A 5,682-nucleotide genomic window follows, 5' to 3' on the forward strand; every position below is an offset into this window, starting at 1 on the left:
GGAAAATATTTTCTTGAGTTCCAGAGGGACTCTTCTGTGGACTCTGTTCAAACACAAGGGAAAGACCTCTCTGAGCTTTAATCTACTCTTCTCTAAAATGAAGGGATTGGACTAGATGATCTCTAACATTCTTTCCATCTTATGCTCCCCTAATATTGGCTAAGTGATCTTGGTTAATGGAGCAAGTTTAGCAGCATGAAGAGATCAATGAAGGGAAGATCTCAGCTATTTCATTATATGGAGATTTTATAATTCTTTACTTGAGGAGAAACAATGACAAACTGGACTAAGTTCAGAGGCAGAGTACCAGGATTCTGGGAGACAAAAGTAGCTTATATTAAAAAAAGCTTTGTATAATGCAAATTCACAACTTTGAAAGCAAAGAACCTGGGTTTAAATTCCAGCTCCAGTATATATTTGCTCTGCATTTGGTCTAAAATGTATCTAAAATGAAAAAATGAAAAAAAGGATCTCTATTATTCTTTCCATCTCTGAATGCACTTGTCTATGTGATCTTGGTCAAGTCAAGTAATGTTAATGAGATAGAAGGAAAACAAGGATAATATGATACCTGGAAGACATTGAATAAATTTTTTTTGTTTTAGAATAGGGATATTTGTGCTTATTTTCAAGAAAAAAGAAGTCATTATTTAAAGAGAACTTGAAAAAAATAGAGAGGGTAGAAGGGATAATAAATGGGCAAAGGCTAAGAATAGACAGACAGGTATGGAAGGAAGAGTATAAGTAGAAGTGGTTGATGCTGAAAAGAAGGACCATCCCATTCTCAGAAATTGCAGTGAAAGAGGAAAAAGTAGGAATTGATATTGAAGGGCTTGGAGATACAGAATTAAAGTGAGAACACAGAGGAAGTAGCCTGAAATTTTTTTCCTGTAACAAGTGAGGCAAGGTTCTCTGCTAAGAGGAATAGATTTTTTAAAAAGTAATTTTGATGTCTTGAAGAGAGGAAAGAGATCAAATCACATGACCAATTCCTTCTTATTCCAACTCTCTATTCCAGGATCCCTTCTAAAGCCAACATTCTACATTTTATGTTCTATCATTCTTGTTCTATTATTCACTTTTCTGTAGAAAGGCACCTACTGTACTACACTAGAATGAGCACTGGATCTATAATTCAAGTTGAGTTTAAGTTCTTATTATGCTGCTTACCATTTATGTGACCATCAGAAAGTCTCTGGGTCTCTATTTCCTCAACTGTAAAATGAGAAAGAAGGAACATATGATTTTCAAGACATAATAAATCCCAAAAGAAAGAAAAACTTTTATCTAGTATAGAGTAATTATAACTAAGTTAACTGGAGAAGACAGAACTCTCTGGACAAAGTCAAAACTTTATGAATTAAAAATGGACAATTTTATATATAGAAAAGTCTTACTCAGGGTCCCCTTCTCCACCAGTTTCCTTGCTTCTGAGGTAGCTCATAGGCTTTCATATTTGGTTCCATCCCTAGGATAGATACTACCTCAATATTCTCCACCATTATTAAAATTATTTTGTCCATATATATCACACCTTTAGAAGTGGAAGATGTTAATTCTTCTCAACCAAATGGAAGATAGAAGAGCAGAAAGAAAAAATGAATGGAGATCCACATAATCACCTCCATCAAATTTGATCAGAGAAGGACTAGAAGATCAATCGAGATCTTAAGGTTTAGGTTAAAGTTAAGATAAGGACTTAGGTTCATTACTTTGCACACTTACCAACATGAGAATATCAAGTCAGCCTTACAGCCCAACCTTGGTGGTCAGAAATAAAGAGCTTTTGACTCAACAAAGTTGTCAATGGAGAATTTAAAAACATAATTAGCAGAATAATAAAAATTTTATCCATTATGAAAAATGTCTCTAAAGGAGTAGAAGCTATGAGAAATATTTACAAATAACAAATCATCTCAGGATATTATTCAATTAAATTTAAAGAATAAATGCAAAAAAATCCACACACATTAAAACATTCATACACAGAGCTAGTGGCATAGGGTAGCTGCTGCCTCTTCCCACACACATCTAGCAGCTCATAGCACTTCTTGCCTCACTTGTTACCAGGAAAAAAAAGTACAAAAGTATCCAGGTGTGGGACCTATCAATCTTTTTGTATTCAAATTTGTGTTGTAGTTTAGAATATTAGTTTTTTATTGCATCTTATGTAGTTTTGGTTTGATTGTGATTTGCAGTTATCATAAGATGTCATCTATATCTAAAAAAGCATGGACAAGCTCTTAATACTTTTCCTGCATTATAATAATTAGGTTTTTTTTTAAAAGTTCATCATCTTCTTAGACCCCTTTACATTTTTCTGAGTATTTTTCTAAAGTTAATTGCTTTACTTGTATAGAATTCATGTGTTTGGGTTTTTTTTTTATTAAGTTGTTGGCTTTTGCTTCTCTTCTGCCAAATTTTCTTTTACTTCATTAGTATCATGGTGGAGATTCATCAAGCCATCAAAGACCCCACCAAAAGCCATAGACAGCAGCAGCTATAGTTAAGTCTCCTGAGGAACCATCATCATTATCACCATCATCATCATCATCATCATCATCATCATCATCCTCATCCTCATCATTATCATCATCACAGCTTAGCATTTCAATAGTAATAGTTTAGCTCTATTACTATAGAAAGTTTTTTACATTTGTCATTTCCTTTCTCTTTTTTATTATAGCTTTTTATTTACCAGACATATGCATGGGTAATTTTTCAGCATTGATTTTTTTTTTTTTTTTTTTTTTTTTTTTTTTACCATTTCCTCTTTTTTATTATAGATTTTTATTTACCAGACATATGCACGGGTAATTTTTCAGCATTGATCTTTGCAAAACCTTCTGTTTCAATTTTTCCCCTCCTTCCCTCTACCTTCTCCCCTAGATGGCAGGTAGACCACTACATGTTAAATATGTTAAAATATATGTTAAATGCAATATATGTATACATATTTATGCAGTTATCTTGCTGCACAAGAAAAATCAGATTTAGAAATAAGATAAAAATAACCTGAGAAGGAAAACAAAAATGCAAGCAGACAATAACAGAAAGAATAGAAATGCTATATTGTGGTCAACACTCATTTCCCAGTGGTTTTTTTGGGGGGGTGTAGCTGGTTCTATTCATTATTGATCAATTGGAACTGATTTGGATCCTCTCATTGTTAAAGATAGCCACTTCCATCAGAATTGATCTTCATATAGTGTTGTTGTTGAAGTGTATAATGATCTCTTGGTTCTGCTCATTTCACTCAGCATCAATTCATGTAAGTCTCTCCAAGCCTTTCTGTATTCACCCTGCTGGTCATTTCTTGCAGAACAATAATATTTCATAACATTCATATACCACAATTTATTCAGCCATTCTCCAATTGATGGGCGTCCATTCAATTTTCAGTTTCTAGCTACTACAAAACGGGCTGCCACAAACATTTTTGCATATATGGGTCCCTTTCCCTTCTTTAAGATCTCTTTGGGATATAAGCCCAGTAGTAACACTGCTGGATCAAAGGGTATGAACAGTTTGATAACTTTTTGAGTATAGTTCCAAATTGCTCTCCAGAATGGTTGGATGCATTCACAATTTCACCAACAATGTATCAGTGTCCCAATTTCCCCACATCTCCTCCAACATTCATCATTACCTTTTCCTGTCATCTTAGCCAATCTGAGAAGTGTGTAGTGGTATCTCAGAGTTATCTTAATTTGTATTTCTTTGATCAATAATGATTTCGAGCATCTTTTCATATGGCTAGAAATAATTTCAATTTCTTCATCTGAAAATTATCTGTTCATATCCTTTGACCATTTATCAAATGACTTGATTTCACCTAAATTAGAACAATTCTCTATATATTTTGGAAATGAGGCTTTATCAGAACCTTTGATGGTAAAAAATGTTTTCCCAGTTTATTGCTTCCTTTCTAATCTTGTATGCATTAGTTTTGTTTGCACAAAAACTTTTTAACTTGATAAAAGCAAAATGTTCTATTTTGTGATCAATAATGATCTCTAGTTCTTCTTTGGTTGCAAATTTCTTCCTCCTCCACAGCTCTGAGAGGTAAACTATCCTGTGTTCTCCAAGAAGGGTTTTAATCTCAGTTCTGACACTCCCTAGTTTGGGAACTTAGAAAAATTATGCTACTCTGTTCCTCATCAGAACCATCTTGAAAATAACATTCCCATTATCTACCTCACAAAATTATTGTTAAAAAGATACTTTGAAAAACTATCTAAATTATTTTTTTTATTCTTTCATCCAAAAGGAGAATCCAACTTCATCCCTGGCTACTTTCTTGATATTTTTCCATCCTAAAGCTCCTATGGATGCAAAAGACCCCCTTGGGAAGGGACCAAGAATAACTTGTTTCTCACACAGGTTTATAGGGATTGATTTTGTATAATGGTTTTTGTAAAAAAATTAATGGGATGTGTGACTTAAACCCTAATAACTCAGATGACTGTTGTGATGATGTTAGATGGTGGACAGGGAGAATGAATGATTACTTCATAAAATAAAATAGGTAATTTACTGAGACAGTTTTTTTTCATTGAATATATCCAAGCTGAAGTTTAGAGCTTTGTGGATGATAATTTTTTGGGTTAGTATACTATAAAATGGGGATAATAATGCTCAGGCTGGCATAATTTATAAAACTTAAAGCATCATTTTTAAACACTTTTCTGGCAATCTATTCTAAATATGGACAACTGACAGAGAGTTTCCCTTTATGTTGAAACAGAATTTGATGCACTGAAATTTCCCTCCTTGTTCTTAGTTTTACTCTCTGAATCCAAGAAGAAAAAGCCTAGTTCTTTTTTTTTTTTAAATAAGTACAGTACAGTACAGAACAGTACAAGTTGGAAAAGGCAAATTATCTTGTGTTACTTCTGTGGTCCCTAATGAGAACATGAGGATGAATATATTCGGAAAAGGAATGCCAAGGTGGTGAGCAAGAAGTTGAATTCCAAAGAATCAGCATCAAGAAACAAAGATGGCATCATAGATGGAAGACATCCTGAAGGCTAAAACAACTTCACCAGCAATAAGATCACAATCACTTAATACAAGAATATTACCAAAGAAATAGAATATTCTAGTACAAATGTAGCCATAAAATGTCAAATGCACTCAGGAGAATCACTATTTGGTTCAGAAAAAGTGAGAAACAAATAATAAAACCCAAAACATAAAACACAAGTCTGTTATCAAGAACTGCAATAAAATGTTAGTTTTGACAAAAACTATTGGTGCTCAGAGAATATAAGTAAGTCTTTATAATAAGAATTCAAATATGAGATGTCTCAGCTGGATGAAATTGAAATGTGAGGTGTGGGAAAAGCATGTTTACCAGAAATCAAGATTTCCTAATTACAAGAAATAGATATTGAAAAGGGCAGAAAAAGATCAACTAAAAACCAATTGGAAATTAAATAATTTAATTCTAAAAAAATGAGTGGATCAAACAACAATCCATAATTCCATCGAAAAGAATGACAATAATGAGACAATATATCAAAACCTATGAGATGCAGGCAAAGAAGTTCTTAAGGGAAATTTTATATTTCCAAATAGTTACATGAATAAAATAGAGAAAGAGATCAATCAAACTGAGCATGCAATTAAAAGAGGTAGAAAAAGAACAAATCTTTAAAAACCCAATAACAAATTAGGAAT

Source organism: Sminthopsis crassicaudata, chromosome 2, assembly GCF_048593235.1.
Source record: "Sminthopsis crassicaudata isolate SCR6 chromosome 2, ASM4859323v1, whole genome shotgun sequence".
NCBI classification, from domain to species: Eukaryota; Metazoa; Chordata; class Mammalia; order Dasyuromorphia; family Dasyuridae; genus Sminthopsis; species Sminthopsis crassicaudata.